General features: G+C 34.7%; 1 protein-coding gene and 1 pseudogene across 7 annotated transcripts in view; one reads left to right on the top strand and one right to left on the bottom strand.

Moving 5' to 3' along the window:
• The window catches only part of LOC132593993 (shugoshin 1-like), a 41,325-nt pseudogene extending 33,722 nt beyond the window's left edge, over window positions 1-7,603 (bottom strand).
• The window catches only part of LRRC7 (leucine rich repeat containing 7), a 498,913-nt gene that overhangs the window by 75,537 nt on the left and 397,826 nt on the right, over window positions 1-25,550 (top strand). The window lies entirely within an intron of this gene.

The following is a 25,550-nucleotide window of genomic DNA, read 5'->3' as shown; positions in this document are numbered from 1 at the left end:
TATCTGAGGGTTAACATTTACAAATTAATGTAAATCACCATATTAACAGAATAAAGAAGAGAACTCATGACCATCACAATAGGTGCAGAAAAAGTGTTTGACAAAATGCAATACCCTTTAATCATAAAAATCCTTAGCAATTTCTGGAATAGAAAATAACTTTCTCCATCTAATAAGAGTACACATGAAAATCCATAGGTAACATTTTACTTAATTAATTGAAAGTATTCCCCTAAGATAGGGAACAAAGCAAGAATATCTACTCCCATGACTTATATTTGACATTGTACTGGAGGTTCTAGCTCCTCAGTAAAGTTAGGCATAAAGTTTGGAAAAGAAGAAGTAAAACCCTTTTTTTATTCTCAGACGACATGATTGATTTCATGGAAAACCCAAAGGAATCCATAAAACAACAACTAGGACTAAGTAAAGTTAGCAAATTCAAAATATGTAAATTCAATATGGAAAAATCTATTGCACTTCTATATAATAGCAACAAACCTTTCCAAAATGAATTTTTAATTGCATTTACTATATATAGCATTAAACATCAAAAAATATTTAGTCATATGGTGGGCCTTCACAACATAGAGGCTCAGGCCTTCAGTTCTGGAAAATAGCCTTGTCTTTCCATAATTTTTCTCCATTTTTGTGTTCTTGGAATTTTAATGTTAAGATACTTAACACTCAAAATTGATATCTCTAATTTTCTTTTCTCTACTTGTTCAACTTTAGGAAATTTTCTTCATGTTTCCCATCATCCTTCTTTTTTTATAGATTAGGAAAGAGAGGCACAGAGCACAAGTAATCATCCAGAAAAAGAAAAAAAAAGAAAAAATAATCATCCCCAGATCATTCAGCTAATCAGGGTTTGAACTGCTATTTGAAAGCCGGTCATGTGACTCCAGAGCACAGGATCTTAGCCATTACACTCTACTACCTCTTTTAGAAAATATGTTTGTAATAAATAACTTGATGTTTAATGAAGAAATATGTCTTAAAAACAATAAATTAGAAAAAGATATTACTATGCCTTTATAATACTGTAATTAAAGATAAGGTTTTATAGAAATCATACTATAAAATGTCCCAAGTGCTTTTAATTTAGAACTGTGATATCTTGGTGCCCAAAAGATTTTTCCAGTAAACATTTAAAATAAAATCTAATGGGGATTTTTCTTCTTGTCCCAGATTGCAAAATCCTGAAGGTCAGAGGCCATGTTAAGTTTCATAATTTATAGTGGAGAATTTATAATAGTTTGTTATGAATGATGTATCACTGACATTCAAATATTATGGACAGTATATTACTTATATGAATGATTAAAAATATACACAATGGCTAATTGGACAGCATACTTAAAATTAAGCTGGCAGCTCTACTCCCTTTTTTAAAATGGAGAAGTATGGATGATACATGCCATACCTTTTTTATTTCATTTTTGTGGCTATAACAATAACTTAGAATTGCTATTAAAGTGCTAGAGCCTCTAATATTTATTTTACTTTATTCTTTTCTTAAAACGATTTGAGGGTCTGATGAGTATTTTTGCATAGATTTTCACTTAAGCCATTATTTCAAAATTTTCATCATCTTTTTGGAGTAAAGCAATAAAATAGTGTAAATTAGCAAATCCAGTATAATTCAAACAGTTATAATAGCATGTGGTACATATATGACATTCAGAATAGCACTCATATAAAAACAAGATATTAGAGAATTACCCACATTTAGCTTTGTAGTTTCCTAGCATAATGCAAGTTAAATTTTGAGTTCCGATTTGAATGTCAGCATTTTCTAATCTAGCTAGTAGTCCTTGATGCAGTCTCCTGAAGCATATGAAAAATTAGCTATGAAGACAAAGAAAGACTGAAACATGAGATAGAAATGTTTGGCAAATACTGAATGAAGAGTTGTGGCCTGTAAGAATGGAGGAAGAGAGCTATAGGGTAGGATTTGGATGAGATGAAAAACAATAGAATAATTGTTGTCTAATTTCCCATTTTGCTACTGTCTAGCATTTTAGTTCCATTATTAACTTTAAAGGCTATCAATTTTAGTCTTATTTAATTTTTAAGGTCAATACGAATTTAGATTTATCAATATATTTTACTAATTTCTTTGCTGACCAGTGACTTTTCCTTCCTACATCCCCTACCACATTTAGCTTTCTTCTTATAATAAGTTCTTTAAAGATTCTGTGAAGCAGAAGTATCTCAACTTTTTAATGAAACATCTTTATTTTTGCTGTCAGTCTTGAGTATAAAGATAGTGTACATAAAGTGAAATTTTAAGTTTTCACATACTTTTATCAACACTGAAGGTATTTTAATTCTGGCTACCACTTTTACACATGAGAAGTCTGCTACCATTCTATCTCTTTTAAGACCTTATCATTTCGTTTAATGTTTTGTATTCACACTACAATTTATTTAGGTGTAGATTTGTTTTCATTTATTTTGCTCAAATCTTGTGATCTCCTTCCATTTGAAATTTATATATTTATTTACTTCTGGAAAAATTTCTGTCAATTATTTGAATATTTCTTCTACCTCATTCTTTCCTTTCTAAAATCCCATTATATGTGCCTTGACTATACATAATCATTCATGCTTTTTAATATTTCCCTCGTATTTCTCATCTACTTTAGTCTGCATGCTGCATATGGGGTGCTTTTTCAGGACAACCTTATAATAAACTAGTTTTTTCTTCTGTTGGTTTTATTGTGCTGTTTAACCTTTCCACTGATGTTTTATTTATTTCAGAGATTATATATTTAATTTGTACTTGCCTCATTTCCAAATTCACCTGACATAGCTAGCTAGTTAACTAGATATATTTTAGATACACAAACAGATCCTTGCTTTCTGGAATATATTTATTGCTTTATATCTTTGAACACTGAAAAATGTTTCATTCTACAGCTTCTATTATCTATCACTCTTGTGGAGTGAAATTGTGCCATTTGTTAGTTTGTAGACCTATAGTTAATTAACAATGTTGTGTTAGTTTCAGGTGTACAGCACAGTGATTCAATTATACATATACATGTATCTATTCTTTTCCAAATTATTTTCCCATTTAGGTTATTGCAGAGTGTTGAGCAGAGTTCCCTGTGCTATACAGTAGGTCCTTGTTGCTTGTCTGGTTTAAATATAGCAGTGTGTACATGTCAATCCCAAACTCCCAATCTATCTCTCCCCTCACCCTTCCCCCCTGGTAACCATAAGTTCCTTTTCTAAGTCTGTGATCTGTTTCTGTTTTGTAGATAAGTTCATTTGTGTAATACTCAGGTGTTAAAAGAAGTGAATGGTACGGTTCTGTGGGAGAATCTAAGAGGAGCAGGGAGATCTTCGTGAGGAAGGCCTAAGAATGAGGCATTCACCAGATGTACAGGGCTTGAGACTCTGCGCCTCAGGGCCAAGCCTTGCCCTTCCTCTGCCTTGCCCATGCTCGCTGTGGTGGTGACCTGTTAGCTGGTTTCTGGCTGGGACTAGTGGTGGAAGATTCTGTTTGAAGAAGAGAGAAAGAAGAAAGAGAGAAGACAGAGTAGTTCTCTCCCACTTCTTTGCTGCAAAGGGCTGAGCTTGCAAAGGCTCCATCTCCCCGGGGGGTGCTGGCTCCTCCCAGACAAGCCTACTGTGGTTCAGTTTCTGCCAGGTGAATCCACACCCAGGCTTCAGAAACACGCCTTCTCCCTCTGTTTCTACAAAATAGTATTGATAGTGATTTCCTGCTGTTGCTAATCTCTGTCCCCTGTTGGGCTTCTCAGCTCCTCCACCTCCTGTGTCACCAGTGTCCCTGCATTCAGTTCTCTGTTATATATTTGAAGTGGTTTTTGGTTTTTTGAGACACCAGGTAAAAATAGGTGATGAGACGTTCTAGACAGCACAAAGTATATGTTTGAAGTATATATAATGTTTCTATGGTATGGAAAACCACCAGAAAACGTTGAGAATATATTATTATTATTTTGAAAAAAATAATAGTGTGCTGACATAGAAGTAAAAATTTATGAATGATCTTGAGTTGCAGTTTTTCAAGATTTTCAGTTTTCTAAGAGGTTGTTTTTTATGGGAATATGAACTTACAGATAGTCTTGGATTCTGTGTCTTACTCTCTGTAGTCTTCAAATCCTGGCTACACCACTTATTAGTTACATGATGCCGTGTAAGTTACTTTACTTCTCTGTGCCTCAGTTTACTCACCTGTAAAATGGAAATAATAATAATAACTACTTTACCTTGTAAAGTGCTTAGAATGGTGCCTAGACACAATGGATGCTCCAAAATTGTTAGTTGTTACTATTATTTCCCAATTTTGAAGGAGAAAACACTATTTTTAGCTCTGGGAAGTGAGGAATGATCCCTTTGCTTTGCCTAACCTAGACCCTAAGCAGACTTGCAGGGCTATGGAAGAATGGAAGTGAATGCTGGAAAGATTGATAGACTTCAGATTTTGAAGGACCTTGTATGAGATATAAAATTTCATTAATTATTTGTAATATGAGGAACCATAAAACTGTTAGAGAGATAGTTATATTCATCTTTTTATAATTATCTTTTTAAGAAAATAATCTCTGATACCTTTGGATAATGGAATTGGAGGAAGGTAGGAATGGAAACTGGGAGGAATTCACAAAGCTCTAGAAACCCTCTAGGACAGATGTCAGCAAAGACACTACTAATCCATCTAGCACCTTTGTGAGCCATGTGGCATCCCTTCCTCCGTGCAGGTGCAGCTCCATGCAGGAGCGTAATGTTTGGCGAACAGACTTCCTAACCTGAAGGCCTTTATGCAATTAACAAACAGCCAGTTTACACTGCAAGCAGCCCTAGACTTGTCCTAGGGCCTGAGAAAGGCTGGTAAGAATGACTTAAGGAATAAGGTGGATTTCAAGAGACTCTCTCATAGACTAATTCTTAGGCTTCAATGACAGTCATGTGGAGATGAGGCTCAATCCTCAAGGAGGTTTAACCTCAGTACCAATATGAATCCTTTGCGAATGATAACAGACAAGCATGCAGTAAAAGATTACAAGGTACAGTAAGAAAATCTATCAATATTCCCAAACAAAATGTTAAAGTCACTGTGACTTTCTGCTAATGAAACTCAAGGATATAGCACAGTAGTAAAAATGTTACTTCTTTATTTGTTTTGTGTTTTTTTTCCTTCAAGGCAAATTCTTTCCTTCTTACCTCACTATTAGTTCTATTTTTTCCTCATACAAAATTATGTTTTAAAAAATGCTTTGGCGTATTCTCAAAAAACTTTCTAATAAAAAGCCTAAGCGTCTATGTCATTTGTTACAAATGAATACATCCTTTCATATACATAGAAAATATTCATTAAGCATCCATTGTGGGCTGTCTGTGAAGTCTTTGTTTGATACTTGCATGCCTGTAGGTTTGTATTCAATTAGTGTTTCTAAACCACACCTTCTGAATAAAATGTAATGTGCAATTTCTTATAATCTGAAAATTTTAATTATTTTTAAATGCACTTTGAGTGTTTCAAATTTGAAGACATACTTTGGCAGAATTTGGGAGCAATTTGCAAGCATCTTTTCTTTGGCACTGTCAATAGCTTACCTAATTTAATGGGTATATTTTAGCACATTTTTCATTCGATTATAGCTGCCACAGATAGGCATGCTATCCTCATATGAAAGTTACAGCAGTGTTGACAAGTATAGATGTCAATTCAAGAATTATGGACTGAGGCCTCCAGCTAAATCATCCACCAAGACAGTTTGGCACATCTAGATTCATAAAAATAAGTGACGAATGTCAACTCTTTCTAATTAGTTGACAAGCCAGAGGTACCACCTGAATATAACTAAGTTTTGGAATGAAATTAGACATAAATTAGACATAAATAATAACTTTTTAATATTTTATTCATATCGTTCATATATAGTTTCACATGTGTAAATCTATTTAAAGAAATAAAAATAATAAATAAATAAATAAATAAATAAAATTGTTTTCCAGGCAAGTTTAACCTAGTTTAGAAATTAACTATAATAGTGATTTAGGAAAAAAAAAATTAAAGTTTGAAAGAAACTTACCTCTAACTTTCTTTGTAGTTGAGACCAAATTATGCATCTTTTTTGGTCATAATGGAAATTCAGATATCCAAGAACATCTGTCAGTGCAAAGACCATTTTACCTCGTATCTATTAGAGCCATTTTAAAAGGCAGCAGCAGATAAAATAAACTTGGTAATTTATTTAAAAGTCAAAAGCACAATGGGAAAAGCAAAGACATGACACTAAGAACCCTATATTTATCTTAGAAACGGGACAAAAATATCAAAATACAGCAGTATAAGAAACTTCAGAAAAATACCCCCCAAATGTGGAAGTTTTAAATTTACGTCACTGGTTTAGTTAGGTTGTTAATTCACTTCTCTTTTAGTGCATCTCCTTCTTCATCTTAACAACAACCACAAAAAACTGTATGTATAAAATTCAAAACACAGTTTTGGGTGAAATATTAAAATGGAAACTGCTGATCTCTTTACCTTTTACTTAAACAAATCCAGATGAAAAAAGATATATCTTAATTGTGGTTATTCCGATATAAATTCCTAAGAGATACTTGCTTCCAAAATAAGAGTTGTGTTAAGAAGAAACAACAACCTTTATTTAAATTGCCAAAACTTGTCACAGAGTACATGCCAGATAGACCTTAAGATGCCTCCCAACAGTGCACTATTGTAGCGATGCTAGGCAAAAAAAGCAAAGTTACCATTCTAACACAGAGAATCTAGCTTTTCAATTTTAAAAAGTCATTTCTGAACCCTTGCCCAGTATACTTCTTCTATGCATTATAGGTTCATTTTTAAATAGATGATAGCTGCTATTAGGCTACAAGAGAAGCTGCACTTAATTGTCTTCTGCAAACAAGTGAGAGAAAAGTTAAGTTAATAGCAAATATGGCAGCTTGCCTGCCATTTATTCACTATTAATAAGTGATAAATTGTTTTAATAACATAAATGGGCTGTGCTTCTCAGAAATGAAATTAATAAAAAATACACAATTTGGTGATAAACTGTCAGATACTCATACCAGATATGCTGGCCAGTATTTCAAACAGATTGGCTTCAGTTTGTGTACCCTGTTGCTATTCATCATAATCGAGGTTTTCTTCTAAGATGGTGCAATATTCCATATCTCACAGCTAACTGGTCTCATCAAGCCAATAAGCAAATGAATCCCTGGAGCAAGTTAGGCACGTTGAGAAAGCTATGATTTGCTCAGATTTCTGTGATAAATTTCTACTCGCTAAATAATAGAATTAAATAAAAGAATTCACAAATTTTATATGTATGCCTAAATACATTTATTACTAAAAGACATTTGTATAAGTTATGAATTACATTTAATTACTGGTAATATAAGTCGCCCCCACAGTGACTTAAACCAGCATGTGTTTTATTTTTCTATACTTTCCTCCACTGTAAGTACTAAGATCAGGCCAGTGAAGTAGCTTGGAGTTGCCAGTGGAAACCCCAGCTTTTTCCAGCTGTCTATCCAGACATTTGGCTTTTGCCCTGCTTACTGCCTGCACGTTTGCATGGGCCACCTCTACCGTCATACCCATGTTACAATCAAGAGGAAGAGAAAGGGCAAAGGGGAAAAACACAGAGACAAAGCCCAACAGAGTCTGTCTCTTTTAAAGAGCTTTCCCAGATGCCCCTAGTGACCTTGGCTTACAGAACTTCAGCCTGGACTGGGTCACATTGCCACCCCTAGAGTCAAAGGAGTTTGAGACCTACTACCTTGAGAAAAATTGGGGCTGTATTAGTGAAAAAGGGGAAAAAAGGGCACAAGGGCATCTACTAGAATGCTTCCAAGAATTTAAAGAATTCACAGTACAATAACCACCAAAATGGAAGCATTCCTGCTTACTTGTTAAGTTTTGAAATTTTACCCTCAAACGTTGCTCTAAGGATTCATCAAATTGAGTACTTCTTTATCCTAACCACTTTGATTGACATTGAGGCTGGTAGTGAACATGGCTCAGTTTCCACTTTCCGGAGTTGATAGTCTGGTCTAGTGAATGCCTATGGTAACCCGTGGTTGCCAGGATCCACAATTCCACAGGCCACCATTAACATTGTATTCTAAGTGAAAGATGCCTCCCCAGGTGGTTATAATGAGAAGGCTCCAGGTAAACCACTTGTGTATTACAATAACTTTTCACTTTTCCAGCATAATTAGGAAATGATATCTTTCTCAAGGGGAAAAATGTTACTGGATAATGGTGTTTGGAAAGTTAAATAAAAACATATAGGCATTACATAGGTACAATAAATTTTAGTTTTAAAAGAAACGTTGTCCAATTCTCTTGGTTAATAGTTTGGTCTCTACAGCCAAATGGCCTGAATTCAAATTCTGGCTCCACCACTTTCTAGCTGTGAATGACCTTGAACAATGTTATGTCCTCCTCCATGAAATGCTGACCTCATAGGGTTACTGAGAGGAGAAAATGAGTTATGTAATTCCTGTAATCATACATTCTCAATACATTTTGGTTATCAACTTATTCACTGAACCTGCATTATTAAGCCTCGGCATCCATTTTGTTGAACAGTATTTGATGGACATTTTTCTAACTGTTGTGTACATTTTTCTTTGCTTTTGTCAATAAAATAGAGTAAATATAGTTTAAACTTTTCCTCATGTTTAAGTACCATTATTACAAATATTGATATTGTGCTACAATAAAATTAGCTTGAATTTATTGATTGCTTACTGAGCACCAAGTACTCCTGTAAGTGTTTCACATGTATAATCTCATTCAAGTCTCAGAACAAAGTTTGTTGTTATTAAGATTTAGAGGTTTTATTTTTGTTTTGTTATTGGCTTCCTTGCAAAGTCTCAGCTATAATTCAGATAGTTGAGGCTTCTCAATAACTGAATACAAGATAGGTAAACATGAATATTTTTAGTACTTTGCAATGAACACTGTTAAACTCACAGTAGCATTCTAGATCAATGTTTCTCAATTTTTTTCCAAGATAAAAAAGATTGCCTTTTTATTTTGCCCAATAGAAAGGGTAGCTGTGATTCTGACCTGGAAAGTTATCTCTACTCCCACACCAACTGTAGCTATTTAACTTACCCCCTATTAAGAGTTATTGCTCTTGGTGTTCGAAAAAGTTATGATTGGCCATGCAATACTTTATTTAAAAAAATCCCATCCGAAGAAAACTATTTAATATTAATATAAAATTCCAAAACTATAGGAGAGATTATTGAAGAGTTAAACTTTTATATTAAAACAAGATTCTAATTTTTTTAAATGTTGACTTACACCCATACCATAGAGTCAGTCTCTCTCCCATCTCAATCCAAAGTGACCAAGGCAAGCTCAGGAGAGAGTTCCTCATTTGGCAGTAATCATATCTAAAACCTTAGTTAATAAAATGATCAATTAACCTTTAGCACAAAAGACCTTATTATTTGCTAGGAATGCCATGACAAAATATCACAGACTAGATGGCTTAAATAACAGAAATTTATTTTCTTAAGGTTCTGGAGGCTAGAAGTCCAAGATCAAGGTAGCAGTGGGTTTGATTTCTTCTGAGTCTTCTCTCCTTCCCTTGCAGGCAGCCACTTTGCACTATGTTCTCACATGGTCTTTTCTCTGTGTGCATACCCCTGGTATCTCTTTGTGTGTCCAAATCTCCTCTTTTTATAGGGACATCAGTCATTTTGGACTAATGCCCACCCTAACAGCCTGATTTCAACTTAGTCATCTCTTTAAAGGCCCTATTTCCAAGTATAGCTACATTCTGAAGTACGGAGAGTTAGGACTTTAACATATGAATTTGGGGAGGGACACAGTTCAGCCCATAATACAATCAATTTAGAGATCATTTTTCTTCCATACCTTCTGGTTACTAGACATTAGACTTCAGCTAAAATGCACAAAACAAATCAGTAATATGAAATGATGTATTTTTTTCATGTTGTAGTGACACATCATGATTTTCTGATCAAGAATGTGTTTGTTATTTTAATAAGCACAGAGGAAAACATCTAATAAAATCTTAGTTTTAGCGATGGTAGTTATTTCAAAATAGATCATAAAATAGACATATAATATCTGATTAATGCATCTGTTTATCTAACTTTGGTAAAAATAACCAATGCCTATTTAAATAATGCTAGCCAGTGTAGAAGAAAATGCCACTCTAGGTCAAAGATTTAGGAACTGTATCATTCAATACTAGCAAATATAGCTATAATCATGTTTAGAGACTCCTATGTAAAATAAGATTGCTAAAAGAATGAGAAAATAAATTTCCATGTAAAGGAAGGTACATTCAAGAAAGATCGTTTTATCTGTTGATATTTTTATCCCCTGAGTTTTCTCCTAGAATTAAGCCAGATTTACAAAGGAAAATAATTTTTTGTTTCTCTCCTAGGTCTTCAGATAGATTTTGGTTAAGGGTATTTATGATGTGGATCAGTTATTGGTATTTGTTTGGTTCTGTATTTCACTGGTGCATATTATACTGCTTATTGTTAGAGTGCTGCCAGGCAGATAGCCCTAAAAATCAATTCAGTGTGCAAAACTTCTGACCGGGCAACACATATTCAAATATATCTGTCCATATTTACAATTGTACTTTCATTCACTTAACATTCACTCAGCTACTATTTTTGGAATGCCTGCTGTGTGCCAGGAACAGTGCTAAGCACCTCCCCTTGTTTTTTGTATTTTCTCTAAGCAAAGGTATCACCAACCTCCAACTTATCAAGTTGGTCAAGAATGCCATGATCCTCCCCAAGATCATGCAATTCAGTGGTCCCCAGACATTGGAATTTCACAGAGCAATGCTATTTTTTTTACTTGGGACATTTTATCAGAATAATAAGGACAGACTTACCATTGATTATCACTATCAATTTATGAGAAAGAACATTTTAGTGCCAAAAAGATTGCTTAAAGCAAACCTCAAAACATTGCTTATTTTTCTCATTTCCCCAGTGAAAATTTTGTCATCCACAGTACAAAATTTGAGAACCACTAATCCAGAAAACAGAATAGAGAGAGAGGCAGTAAATATCAAGAGGACTAATTAAAGACCCGTGTGTGGAATAGTACATCACTTCTCAACCTGTTACTCATTTTCTAATTAAAATATCAAAAAGCATTGTTCCCGTGTAACATTTGAAAGAATGACATTTAGCTTATTTTGTATATAGTAGTAGATAAATGAGAAAGAATATTACTTTTAAAAAATTGTGAAGTCATCCACTCGTGGCTTTAGTTTCCTAACAAGATTCTCTAGGTAATTTAAAATATCTTGTAGCACAAACCTTTCTCTCAATATAAAACGTAGAATTTCAAAAGGGTGTTTCCATTAATTAGAACCTTTTGGTCCTAAAGATTGATTAACTGCTGATAAATGTCTATGATATTAATGATAGTAGAGATAAATCATTTTAGTGACAATAAAATGGAAAGCATCAAGAAATAACTACTATAATCCTTCACTATATTACAGTTATAAAAAATAAGGGAAGAAAAGAAAAGTAGGAGACATAAATATTCAATTAAAAGCAAAATCATGGTGATTCATTAAGGCATAAAAATCCATAGTCAGTTGTAGACCCCGAAGTAGGTACTTGCATTGTGAGTCTGTGTGTGTGAGGAAGTACTGGTAACTGACCCATATTCACACTGACCTAGTTTTTCACCAGCACTTGTATGTTTCGAATAGTGAGAACCATTCCTGAAACATTGTTACTCTATGATTAATCTGAAATACCAAAAACATAATAATATTTTAAAGTATAATAACTAGTCAAGAACATTATAATTATTTGTTGAAAACAACAGTTTATTGAAATCTTAATCCATTGTCTTTTAAATAGATGATTTTATGTAAAGGATTGCCAGCACTTCAAGATATTTCTTGTAGGTAGAATTACTTCAGACTAACAATAGAACCATAGGTAGAATCAGATTACAAGGTTACCTATATTGTCCCATTTGAAAAGTGCTCCCAAGGCTCCCCTTCATCCAGGTGCTATGCATCTGAACCACTATAAGTAAAATGCATTCATATTATGTTTTGCCTTATGTATCTTCTACATATAAAATATCGTAAGGGGTAATATTGAATGAATCCACCATAAGATGTTATTGACTTACCCAGATCTTCAGAGAAACTAGGTAGAATAAAAGCAGAGTAAGCATGGGAAATGTGGAAAATGAACAAAAAGAAATTTGAGGGTTAATGCGGTTGAATTTTTTCCTGTTTAAAAATGTTGTCTAGAATAGTCCTGATGAAATCACCTATTTTTATCATGTTGTCTTTTAGGCCATCCATTTATTTCAAGTTCTTCACCAAGTATACATGGATTTATTTATCCTCCATTCTTCTTCACAGAACATTTCTTCCAAGTGAGATAAATTCATTTGGTTTATTAATATTGAAAATGAGGGAATCTATTAAAATCTGTATACCATTTTATTGATTCTCTCTAGTGTACCTTATAGCAGCTGTTTTTTAACTCATCACTTTTATACTGATAGCATGGGCATTTAATGGCTCTTACTTGAGCCTAAAGTAATTTTGTATATTCTTAGCAATATAATTCTGATATATACAAAGATGCCAGCGTTAACAGAGCTCTTATAGCATAGAGATTCTGAAATTAGAGAAATGTAACTTTGAATCCTATCTTTCCTACTTCTTATTCTGCAGCTTACATACCTAGCATTTCTAAGGCTCAATTTTCTCATATGTTGAATACACTGGCAATATTTTAAGTAATTCCTATTAGTTTGTTTTTATTCCTTGTGAAATATATTATCATGACAATTGAATTTGGTGGGTTTTTTTTGAAAGAAATGTAACTTCTGTTACTTTTCAGCATGAAACACTAAATACGCTGAAAGTACATTCCCATGAAAACAACTTAAAAATCTGGATAAAATGTAAATTACATTTCTTTAAGTGAATTGCTGAGCTGGCTAGAAAATAAGGAAGTACGCAAACGCTAAATCAAGGAGAAACCTTGGAAGATGGGTAAGAATTAAAGCTGGATTTTGTTCTAAGGGCATCTGTTAAACCCTAGAAATCTTGAACTTCTGTTTTAGTGTCTGGAAATGTCCAGGCAGTCAGGAAATAAAACTTAGATATTCTCTGGAGTTAATACATTTCAATCAGGACCTCAAAGAATCCTCAAAGATTAAATTTCCAAGGAAAATGAGTTCATCATATAAAATCACAAAACACATAAAGAAACCAGAAACCATAAGAAGCATGGCACCGTAAATCAGAGTCAGCAGAAACAAGAACCAGAATAATCAGATTACAAAGTCTTCAGTTATTGGAATTTTCAAATGTATGAGCTTTAAGAATTAAGGAATGGAAATGTGAGAAAAGAACATGAATCTATAAAAATAACCAGGTAGATTTATAAAAACAGGATAAGCAGAATGAAAGAAGCCAGAAAGGTATGATGAAGCATCCAGGGACTAATAATAGCAGGGAATCGTTTTCACGCCTATGTGTAAAGGAGCACAGAAAAGGAGATTGTAAGACTGGAGAGAGCCGTAATTGTAGCTATAGCAAAGAGTTATCTGAGAGGAACTGCAACTTTGGTAGAAGACCCACAACACACTAAGGATGCAGGTGGAGAAATAAATACCCCTACCTCTCTCCTCCCACACCCAATATCCCGCTGGTAGCTTTCACTGACCAAACACACTGGGATGCCAGGGGCAAGGGAACTTTGGTGATGCATGACATAGAGGTTAATGTGCCAGGACACAGAGCAGAATGGAGAAGAGAGGATTACAGGGGCAAAGAGAGAATTCCCAGCGCAAGAGAATAAGGGATTTTGGGGATAAAATGCAAAGGCCTAACTTACCTCTAAACAGAGTTATAAAAAGAAAAAAAAAGGCAGGGGGAAGCAAATGTTCAAAGGTAAAATGGATGATAATTTTTCAGAATCCCTGAAAGACAGTACATCTCAGGTCAAAAAGCAAACCCAGTGTAAAAAGAAATTCACAAATAGACAATATCAGTGAAACTGAAAAACACCGAAGAAAATGAAAATATCTTAAACCAGCTAGAAAAGAAGGATTAGCTACAAAAGAAGTCATAACTGATTTCTCAACCACAACGGGGTTGTAAACTGGAAATAACACCTTCAATGAGCTAGCAGTATCTGTCCACATTTAATTCTTCATCTTGTGGAGCTGTCTCTTAAGAAGAAGTATAAGATGTAGACATTTTCAAATGAACAACTGAGAGGTCTAAAATCTGACTCACTTTAAAGACAATTTTAAAGGATGAACTTCAGGAAGAAGGAAAGTGATCAAAGGTAGAAGGTCTGAGATACAATAAAGAAGAGTAAACAAATATTAAATATGTGGATATATCTAAACATAGAAATCATAATTTCCAAAGTAGAAGAAAAAAACAGAGTGAAAACAGGGAAAATAACACTTAATTTAAAAGAAGGGTAGAAAAGGAAAATAGAAAATCTATATAAAGAGAAAGCACAAAATAAGATAGCAGAAATAAATCTAAATTATTAGTAGTAAAATAAGATAATGCAAATAAATATTCTTACTACAAAAAAATCTGAGTACATACTGAATTTTTTAAAAGCTGGATTTAAAATTCACAATATTTTCTTTCCAACAGACATACCTTAAACAGAGGACCAAAACAGGCTAAATCTAAAGTATGGAAAATGATATTCCAGGCAATTGCTATCCATGAGAGCTCTTGCAAACTATATTATTAACAGATAAACAGATTGTAAAGCAAACAGTCTTATTAGATCTTAAGTTCACTACATAATGATAGAAGGGTCAATTCATCAGGATGTTATAGCTTCTATATACACAATAAGATAGTATCAAATTATATAAAACAAAAAATAACAGAAGTACAAGGAGAAATAAATTCATCATTATATTGGGGAAGGTACTGACACATCTGTCACTAATTAATGGATATAACAGAAACAAAAATCAACAACATTTGGATCATATACATTCTTTTCAAAGCACATATAGACTTTTACAGTCAATAAACAATAAACTCTGTAAATAAGTAGATTAAAAGATTATGTTAGAAGTTGATAGGCCCAGGGGTAAAGAAAACAGAACAGGACAAAGAAGATCAAGAGTGTTAGTGGAGGAATGAACTATTGGAACTGATTAAGAGGGGAAGGAGAGGATGTGAGGAGAGGTTACAGGCAGCAGAACACAAAGGGCTTCATGGGCCATTGTAAAGGACTTTGGCTTTTGCTCTGAGTAGAAGGGAAATCCTCAGCTTGCTGGGCTCAACACAGTGACACAATCTGACTCATGATTTTAAAAGACTCCCTGGCTGCTGAATTGATAATAGACCATAGGGAAGCAAAGGTTGTATGACAGAGGCTGTGAATATATGCTCTAACATTCCTTTGGTGGATAATGTATTTACTTACCCACAAAAGAAGCCAGTAGAAGATAAGCAAAAGGAAACAAAGAAAAGCAAACGCTTCTGGCCATGCAGAGGGAAGGAACTGAGAAAGGAAATGCCAGGTGAGGACTTACAAGGTGAAATTGCTATGCTCCATGGGATGTGATTCTTTGTTGTGACCCCATAAATTTTTATAAAATGCCAAAAGGTGTTTCTAAATGCTCCTAGAATTAGCACATAATTATGTGATGTCCATCTGAGTGGTTCAGGCTGTTCAGGTACTCACTCAGTCTCAAATAGAAACTAAATTGGGTTTTTCCCAGAAGCCTATCTTCCTGAATAGATGAGTCATTTGACCATTCTTTCCCTAGTAAAAGATACAAGATGTCCCATTTTTTCTCATCTTAGTATAAAATAGTAAGAGATTGAAAGTATTTGTGCTTTAAAACATCCTAGAAATTATAAATATGGTTCTGATTATGAAGTTTTCTTTTTTCTCATCAATAAGAATGATAGCCATCAAACCCAGTACTGTCATAAAAATGCTGAGTATCTTCTGTGTCTCTGTGCCATGTCTGACAATTCTACAGAATTTACTAGGGCAACATTGTCCTAACATTCAAAAATCTCAGTCCAGTGACAGAGCCATTGGCCTGTGGGCTATAACTACCAAAAAGATGTTACTCAGAGATAGGATGCAGGAGAACAGGCTGAAGGCAGAACTCCAGGGAAGAACTTGATCTTTACATGCCTGATTAAAAGATTATGATGTCATTTGCATTATACATTATAGTATATGTTTAGATATTTATGCACATTTGGAAGATAATATTACTTCATATTTACCAACTCTCCCTATTTCACTTAGAGAAAGGAGTATATGCTTTTCTTGAGAAATAATTAAGTCCTTCCATACACATTTTTTTTTTAGAAGATGTTGGGGGTAGGAGTTTATTAATTTATTAATTTATTTTTGCTGTGTTGCGTCTTCGTTTCTGTGCGAGGGCTTTCTCTAGTTGTGGCCCCCAGTGCGTGGGCCTCTCACTATGGCAGCCTCTCTTGTTGCAGAGCACAGGCTCCAGACATGCAGGCTCAGTAGTTGTGGTTCACAGGCCTAGTTGCTCCGCGCCATGTGGGATCCTCCCAGACAAGAGCTCGAACCCGTGTCCCCTGCATTAGCAGGCAGATTCTCAACCACTGAGCCACCAGGGAAGCCCCTTCCACACATTTTTTTCCTGCATCTAAACAACTGCCATATATGGTAATAGTCCCTCCTCTGAGACTTAATGAGGCTCCAGGTGAAAGTGGAATCACCTGGAAATGAGCAAAGCCGTTCCTTCATTTAGGCAGCTGTGCTCAGGTACAAAGGTCAGCAGGAATCAGAAAGTCTAGATGTTAGTCTGGCTTTGCTGCTGACCTTGGGCAAGTGAGTCTCAATTTCTTCATCTGTAAACTATTAAGCCCATAGTCTCTTTATGAGGAATAAATCATATATATAAAGAGGTTGTATAACTGTAGCTCACATTAGAGCAGTACAGGATGTACATTTATTCCTCACACCACTCATTCATTCAATCACTTAAAATGAATATTTAATTTCTTCTATGTTCAGTGAATTGTGCTAGATCCTCAGGAATGATACAACTTCTGTCCTCCGGGATTTTTAGTGGAGGCTGAGGCAGTAAGACGTATGTGTAGGATCCCATAATAGGGCAGAGAGACAGAAGATAGTTGGGAAGGTGGGTGAAATCACAGAAGACTTTCCAGAGGAGAGATGATTCTATATTCCGGTGGCATTAGTATTCTCATTTCATAAATGTTGACCGAAAACCATGAAACCCAAACGTTGACACAGGTATTTTCCTCAATCTTTAGAGTCAAAATGTGTGGGGGAAGGAAAGAAAGAATAGAGAAAAGGAATCTGACTGGGCTTATAAATATGTATTATATTGTATTAATTTCTAGATGGTAGGTAATTATATTGTATCTCTGTATTTCATGCTATTCAAAATACAAATTTTTAAATAGTTTCCATATGCTCTTAAATTTTAAAAGTGATGGGCAGTTCAGGTATAATTTTGGTAATAGTATTATAACCTGAGTGTTAATAATCTTATTAAAGCAGCTAGCATTTTTCTGTATTTTTTAGCATCAATTTTATCTTTGCGTAATTACGTTGATTCAACATTAGAACTTTTTCAAGAATTCTCACCATTTTTCCATCCTCTCACTTTCAGTCTGTATGTGTCTCTAGGTCTGAAGTGGGTCTCTTGTAGACAGCATATATATGGCTCTTGTTTTTGTATCCATTCAGCCAGTCTGTGTCTTTTGGTGGATGCATTTAATCCATTTACATTTAAGGTAATTATCGATATGTATGTTCCTATTTCTCACCATTTTTAATTAGATATATTTCTTCTACATTGCCAGCTCTGTTTTTGCTTTTAAGAGTAAAATAAACATGTTTTGAATATTTTGAATGTATTGATTTATTTCTTATTATGGCTTCTTTACATTTTTTCCATCCTGTGAATGTCATTCCTTTTTATAGGCAAATATTTTATTAATTCACCCACTTGATATACATAGCTTTAAGGGATTTATTTTCTGAATAACTCTGATTTTAGTGAACTTTATGTTTGGTGTATGTGTTTGTGTGTGTGTGTGTGTGTGTGTGTGTGTGTGATTTTGGCAATGAACATATTCCTACATATTTCATGTAGCTCACTTATTTCTGTAAGGAGCTTCACAGAGGGAAGATTGTTATTCCTTGTATCAATTCAATTTGTTAATAAAATACCTTCATAAAGATAACAGACTTCTGATATACTACTACTTTGTGTGTGGATAAAAAATACAAAGATTTTTTTTCTTTTAAATAGGAGGAAAGTAAATCAATTTGAACTAGAATTTTGTAATAGTGTGCTTCCTGAATTTATGAGGAGCTGGACTTTATTTTTCCCATTGCTACCCATGCTCTTCTCAATTTCATAGATTTTTCATGGAACAGTTGTTTGCTACAACCTCTATAGAGTAAATTATATACTATTCACATTCCACTTTTGATTTGTTGTTTAGAAAAGGTAGAATCTACATTTTCAAGCCCATAATGATACCCATCTATTTTGAATTCTATTTTCTTGAAAAACGGTGAAAATAATACTGTTATATTTGTCATCCCGTAAATGTGTGACATGGCAACGTAAAAAGAAGTTTCTCCTTTGAGACTATTGATGATCTCTTGAATATTTGGTAAATCATCACTGGCCTTAAAAATCAGGCATCTGGCTCTTTTCCAAGTGGACAGTGCTTTACCTATCATTTTGTTATGTTAGGCATTTCACTCTGTTTCCAAGCAGTTTAAGTGTAGTTAAGATGTGATTTATTTTTTTCCTGCAACAATCTTGCCGTTTAATTTCATCCAGTTTGTCCTTATTAAATATCAAGTCAAAATATTTGACTGAGATAATTGGGTATTGATTATTTTTGCACTGTCATTTGCAGTTCAAATTGGATTTTTGTAAACACTTGAGACTTTTTAATGGCTACCTTATACTTAATATGCATGCATAGTTCTAGTTTGGTTCCAGGTTGGTTTGGAGATTGTTTCACTGTGCTGAATTCAGACTCAACTTTCCATAAAAAGGAAAAAAAAGCAAAAAAAAAAAAAAGAAACAGCAGCCCACTGCTTTTTCAACTCTTTCCTCTTTTTTCTTTAATTCAAAGCCAACGAAGGAATTCTGAAGTGCTGGGGGGGTGGGTGGGTTACTTGGCTTTATAACTTTGTAAAGATGGATGGTCATAGCATGCTGCCCCTTATTATTCTCTTTCCCTGGGCAGAACAGACTACTAATTATTATTTCTAAAAATAATATAGCAATCTTATTTTTCCTTTTCCCATATGCAGGCTTAAGCACATTTTCATTTTTTAAATTCTTATTATTTGTATTTATTTATCTATTTTTATTTACTTTAATTTTCCATTAATTATTTCTGTTTAGTTTTTAGACTTGTAGACGTGTAAGTCAAAATCACAATAACTTATAAATATTCCATATTTTAAGATTTAGTGAACACCTACAACTCAGTAAGAGAACTGCTTTATGATCCACTAGACATTAGAAAAAACAAAAGACTGATAATATTTTCTCAGCATTATGAAATGAAGATTGCATTTTAGGAGTCCAAGGACCAGAGTTCAAGTTCTTCCTCTGGCCCTCCTGTGTTACTCTGCATATGTCACTTAATTTCTCAGACTTCCTGTTGTCTCATCTATAAATAGTGATGCACTGATACCTACTTCAGAATTGTCAAGAAAATGAAACAAAATAAATTATATGGAAGTATTTCAACAACTGTAGTGTGTTATGTCAAAGCCCTCAAATGGTCTAGAATCTATATGAGTAATACAGATGAGTAATTCTTCATTTCAAACATTGAAATGAAGAATAATACTAGCTAGAAAATCACCAGTTACACTTCCAAACATTTAATAAATATCATATAGAAAATTCAGAAGGCAAGCACTGAGTATATTTGAAGTGGTTGGATTTGTTTCTGAGTAGAATTGGAACTTAAAAATATATCTTCAAGGATGGGTAAAATTTGGAATGAAAAATGAAAATCTTCCAAATGTTCCTGCCAGAAAGGAGCAGACTTCATTCATCCATCCATTAAATCATTAATTAAATATTTATGGAGCATTTACCATAGTCTAGGCACTGTGCTAAGGAATACCGAGAAAGATGGAGTAGCTATGGAAAGAAAAAGATGTTTGACTTGTGTCACATGATAGACACTTTAAACTTTGGACTCCGACTAATTGAAAGGTAGTACCCTTTTTACCCCAGAACTAATTGGATGAAATTTCAGATTGTAGTCAATATTGTATGCCTTTGTACTTTAACAGAAATGCTCCTGTACATTCATTGTCAAGTTTGAAGGCAACAAATGCTACAATATTTTATTATAGATCTTACTAAGCTTCCTACTCATGTAGATTGTCACTCTAAATATAAAAGATTGTGTTTATTTATAGGTGTGTAGCTTATTGTGTTCAATTCTGCTTATAATCAAGTTAAATAAATGCTCAATGAAATGCCAGTCTGATTTTTTGAAAAATGTCTGCATTTATTTAAGATTGTTTAATTAAAGATAATTATTAACACAAAATTGGAATTCTTACTTTCTTAGAAAGTAATGTCAAGGATATTTACTCTTTGTAATTTATTTTATATCTAGTTTACAGATTTTTTTTAATTCCTTAAGGAGTCTTAGGAAGCCTACAGACCACAAAGCAAAGGGGTTTGCAAATACTCAATTCATTACTTGTGCACTGAACGTCATTTAGGGGCTTATCTACGTTGTCTAATTATCAAATAGACCCATTAAGCACTACAAACTTCCAGTTTGGGTTGTGCTCACAAAGCAGCAAGTATAGTAATAAGTTCAATGAGGGGGAAAAATAGCCTCCATATCGTTGGTATCTTGTAAGCAAAACAAGTTGATTTTGTTTTTTAATCGAGTTTTTGATGTCATGATAAAATCTCTTTTCCTTAATCATAATCCCCCATAATGTACCTGTGGGAGCACAGGGAATTCCCCTGGTTCTGCTGGAGAAAGTCCCTACACAGGGATGCATCACCCTGAGGAGAGCAGCTCCTGATGTTCTATCTATCTTGTCTCCTCCTCCCCCTCTTATCCCCTTGGTCTTGCAGCAAAGGGAACCTGGGGTGGTTTAACCTGCTTTCCAATGTCTGTTCATGCTTGGCAGCTGGTACAGAGTGGGATGGTGAGAGGCTGTTCAGTGCAAGGTGATGGCCTACTAGGAAAGTGTTAGGGGTGCCAATGAATGACTGAGAGGAAGCACATGAGTTGGCGGTAAAGGGATGATAGCCACAGTATTTGGAAGGTCACTCACTAGGTTGACCACCTGGATCACACAGAATGATCCCAGCATCATATATTTTCCCTTATGGCAAGATTAGGAGAGATAGATTCATTCATTCATTCAAGCAACGAGTATGAATATGAAGCACCATACTAAATTCTCCAATAGAATGGAGTATAAAACTGACATTGTCTCTGCCTCCATGGAACTTACAGTTCAGGAGAAAGGCAGGCATTAAACAGAAATCCAGAAGTCTGATATGTAATTGCAATATGTGATAAGTGCTATGATAGAAAATTCTAGGCTGCAGGGTAGAACCATATTTGGAGATCTAATTAGATGAAGGAGTTAAAGAAAACTCTCTTAAAAAGTCATGTTATAGTGAAGACTGGAACGGTGATTAGGAGTTATTTAGATAGGAATAGGAGGAAGATCATTTGAGGCAAAGGAATCAGCATGTAAGAAGGCCCTGAGATAGGAAGAAGTTTCAAGTGAGTATCCAAGGTACTTCAATGTGCTTGGAGGAGAGCTCCGTAATTGAAAACCATAGTTGCATGAAAAGTGTGTTTTTGCAAGGAAGCTCCTAGGGGGTTACTGTAGCCTGTTCTACAGTGAGGAGTTAAATTGTTCATTTGTCTCCAAAAGATCCTCATACAGAATACTTTTCCATAACTTTACTTTTCTGCTCATGTTGACTTTAATTTAGAGGTCTTCAATGGAGAACTGGATTTTCACCAGTCATGTGCTAAGTTAATAGGGCCTTCTAGATATGCAGTGCTATCTATTGAAATTTGTCATATTGAAATTTAAATTTAAATAAACTAAAATTCGATCAAATTTTAGAAATTACAAATTCAGCTCCTTGGTCACACTGGCCACATTCCAAGTGGGAATATACTGTGTATATGTCTAGCAGCTACTGTATTGGACAGTGCAGATACTGAGCATTAGCATCATTAAAGAAATTTCTGTTACATAGTCCACATAGTAGTTAACCCCATGGGCTCTGGAGTCAAATCTGGATTTAAATTCTAATTTTTGCACTTGCTGTGTGATCCTAAGCAAGTTATTTAACATCTCTGAGCCTCAGATTAGCCATGAAAAAAATAAGAATAGCATGAGTAATATATATAAAGAACCCAATAACTCACCTGGCACATAGTAGACATTTAGAAATACCAATACCTGATACCTCTATTTTCTTAGTCCAACTCTCTTTTCCTCCAGGCACTCAATCATTCTTCCTCTTCCTCCTCCATATTGAGCAAATCCACTTCATCCATATTTTCACCCATGCTTCCCTTGCTTTATTCACTGGCCACACCGTCAACCCAATCCACAATTCTAGATCAATCCAGACTTATTCTCTGATCCAGCTGAGTCTGCCAAAGCTTGGTAGAGGAAATCAATTCACTGTTGAGATGATCAGCATTATAAATGGTCAGCCTCCAGGTTCATCTAGTTGATCTCCAGCCAACTTGGCCAGCCTTTGAATCTTTTGCTTTGGCTACTCTTTTCCTTTTTGATAGTACCTATCCTAACTGCAGTCTCCTCACCAGGCCCTCACCTCACCTCTATATCAGCAGAATGAATTCACTGAACTTCCCTTTCCTACCTCTTCAAGTATATATATTTTTATTTACAGGGGTTCCCAATGCCAGTATTGGGACCATTGTAAGTCTACTTTAGAAGTACTTGGTTAATGTTGAAAAATATATCTACCTGGGCCTGACCCCAGTCTACTGAATGGAAATCTTTAGTACTGGAAATGGGGGAATCTGTAGTTGTAAAGATCTGCAGATGATTTTGTGACCTAAGTTTTGGAGACACCACCAAGAGAGTTGTGGATACTGTTGCTTATAGCCTCTGATTGCTTTTTCATGCTGCTTGATATTAATCTGGCTGCCCCTATTTCTTCCCAGCAGTTGACATGTAGGCTGCACTTTTCAGAGCTCTTCAATGAGTTGTTAGAGCATCTGTCTTGCCTGTGGTCATCACTCTTAATTTCTCCTTGCTGGAACTACTAACACACTCCCTCTAGTGACATGCCAAGCTTGAGAGTAGCTAGAATAGCCTCTTTGCTGTGTCCCAGCTGTGCTCTAAGACTTCATTCTTGGTCATTTTGTCTGACCATTTAATGCAAACTGTAGATCATAGCTGACACTGGTGGAAGAGTTCAAGTAAGTAGTCAGAAGTGTAATCTTAAGAGGATGGAAGTCTCAAAGTTATATAATAGTTTGGAAATGAACATTGCTGTGTAAAACATTTAATTTGATTCAAAGTATATTTTCCACTGGGTATAACATTTAGCATTCCAACGACTTTTAGTGCTATTTTAATCTTTATTCATCTATTACTGTGTTGTATATGTAGCTTACAGTGAGTTTCCTTGACCCCAGTTATCTTTTTTTTTTCATTTTTAAGCATTTTATTTGGAAAGAATTGGAAACTCAAAAAAAGTTGCAAAACTAAAAATCACACAAAGAACATCTATATACACTGTATCCAGATTTACCTATTGTTTACAGTTTACCCCATCTACTTTATGATGTATTTTCTCTCTCATACAGTTATATATGTTTATACATCGTTTCTTCTGAACATTGCAATAAGTTATATACATCAGAGCACTTTATCCCTAAACACTTCAGTGTATATTTCCTAAGAATAGGAATATTCTCTTACATACCACAGTAGAGTTATCAACTTGATTGATTTACATTATCTAAACTATCAGCCATATTATAATTTTTTCACTTGATCTAATAAGAGAAGTTTTTGCTCCAGTGTAGGATCCAGTCTAGGGTCAGGTATAGCATTTTGATTTCATGTCTCTTTAGCCTCCTTTAATCTGAAACATTCCCACAGCCTTTCCTTTGTCTTATACGATATTGATATTACTGAAGAATACAGTGCTCCATTTTTAAAATAGGATGTTTCTCATTTTGTGTTTGTGTGATGTTTCTTTATGATTAGAGTGGGGTTATGCATTCTCAGTAACAATACAACGTAGGTGATGATGTATACTTCTTGGGGTATCACATCTGGAGGCATGTAATGTCCATCTATCCCTCGCAGGTGATCTTAATTTTGTTTGTCCAGTCAAGGTGTTACCTGCTTTCTCCACTATTAATTACCATTTCCCCCCTCCGCTGCAACTAGTAAGAAGTTTGTGGGGAGACAGCTTACCATTTGTCATCAAAATTTTCTGCTAGATTTAATATCCATTGAGGATTCTTGACTGACCCAATCTTTACCATGATGCTAATATTCCGACTCCAGCATTTACCAGTTTGCCCTCAGCATTCTATTAAGCAAGAGCCCTCCTTTCATATCTGTTTATCTATCTATCATCTATCTACCTACCTACCTATCTATCTAGCAATCTATCTATCTATCTATCTATCTATCTATATTACATCTTTATTGGAGTATAATTGCTTTACAATGGTACGTTAGTTTCTGCTTTATAACAAATTGAATCAGTTATACATATACATATGTTCCCATATCTCTTCCCTCTTGTGTCTTCTTCCCTCCCACCCTCCCTATCCCACCCCTCCAGGTGGTCACAAAGCACCGAGCTGATCTTCCTGTGCTATGCGGCTGCTTCCCACTAGCTATCTACCTTATGTTTGGTAGTGTATATATGTCCATGCCTCTCTTTCGCTTTGGCACAGCTTACCCTTCCCCCTCCCCATATCCTCATGTCCATTCTCTAGTAGGTCTGTGTCTTTATTTCTGTCTTACCCCTAGGTTTATCATGACATTTTTTTTTCTTAAAATCCATATATATGTGTTAGCATACGGTATTTGTCTTTCTCTTTCTGACTTACTTCACTCTGTATGACAGACTCTAGGTCTATCCACCTCATTACAAATAGCTCAATTTCGTTTCTTATTATGGCTGAGAAATATTCCATTGTATATATGTGACACATCTTTATCCATTCATCCAATGATGGACACTTAAGTTGTTTCCATCTCCGGGCTATTGTAAATAGAGCTAAAATGAACATTTTGGTACATGACTCTTTTTGAATTATGGTTTTCTCAGGGTATATGACCAGTAGTGGGATTGCTGGGTCATATGGTATTTCTATTTGTAGTTTTTTAAGGAACCTCCATACTGTTCTCCGTAGTGGCTGTACCAATTCACATTTCCACCAGCAGTGCAAGAGTGTTCCCTTTTCTCCACACCATCT

This window comes from Globicephala melas, chromosome 1 (genome assembly GCF_963455315.2).
Source record: "Globicephala melas chromosome 1, mGloMel1.2, whole genome shotgun sequence".
Classification (NCBI taxonomy): domain Eukaryota; kingdom Metazoa; phylum Chordata; class Mammalia; order Artiodactyla; family Delphinidae; genus Globicephala; species Globicephala melas.
Note: the sequence above shows the minus strand (reverse complement) of the source record. Positions and strands in the feature narration are given on the sequence as shown.